This window comes from Gavialis gangeticus, unplaced genomic scaffold, assembly GCF_001723915.1.
Source record: "Gavialis gangeticus isolate Ggan-Ray unplaced genomic scaffold, GavGan_comp1, whole genome shotgun sequence".
Taxonomy (NCBI): Eukaryota; Metazoa; Chordata; order Crocodylia; family Gavialidae; genus Gavialis; species Gavialis gangeticus.
The window spans coordinates 89,992,357-89,993,381 of record NW_017729022.1 but is presented as its reverse complement, the minus strand read 5'-3'; positions in this window follow the sequence as shown (position 1 = coordinate 89,993,381).

Sequence of the window (1,025 nt, the reverse complement as noted above, 5' to 3'; positions counted from 1 at the left end):
CCCAGTTCCCAGTGCTTTAAAAAAAAAAAAGTAAAGCTCCCACTCACTGGATGCTGCTGGGCAAGGGTGTGATCGTCACTGCTCCCTACTGCCCCACACTGCATGGGAAGCTCTGCATGAGATCACAGACCCCCCACCTCAGTCCCCCAGCCCCCTCATGGCTGCCTTGCCCAGCCCAGCTCTAGCCTTTTAAAGAAAAGCCCTGGTGCTCACTAGTTGTTGCCTGGCAGGTGCTCACTGGTTGTCCCCCACCAGTCCAGGATGGGGAGGGAGGAAGAAAGCTACTTCCGCCCCCCATCCCCCAGTGGGTGTGTGCCACAGTAGCTCTTGACACCCCTTGGCTGGCTCTCAGCTTAACCCTTGGGGTATCAGGCACTGGAAGGGTCTGATAAGGGGCCAGCAGGGCTCAAGCAAGAGAGCCCTGGTGCTCACTGGTTGATCCCTGCTGCCTCCCACTACTCCACTTTGCATGGGGGGCTCTGTCACAAGCCTCCTGACCCCCCTCTCTCCCCCACCCCTCCACAGGTGCCCCACCTGGGACAGCTCTGGCCCTTTAGGAAAAAAAAAATTCAGAAAAGCCCTGGGACTCACCACTCCTGCAGCAGCCTCAGGGCTTTGCTTGTGCAAAGCCCCCCACACAGTGCAGGACAGCAGGGGGGACAGTGGAGATCGCCCCCCTGCCAGCAGGAACACTGTGTCTGGGGGGGTTGGGGTTTTTTTAAAGGGCCAGAGCTGCGGTGGGTGGGGCAGCCATGGGGAGGGCTTGGGGGCTCAAGCAGAACCTCCCATGCAGCATGGGGCAGTAGGGGGCAGCAGAGATTGCCCCCCACCCAGCAGCACCCACTGAGTCAGGGCTTTTTTTTCTCCAAAGTGCCAGAAGCTGGGGCAGGCGGGGCAGCCATTGCTGGGCTGGGAAAGCAGGTGGGGGATGGGCCTGGCTGATTTGGAGATTCGGCCAAATCAATTTGGGGCATTGATTTGAATCACCAAATTGAATCACTATTCCCAAATCGGCCGAATCTGAA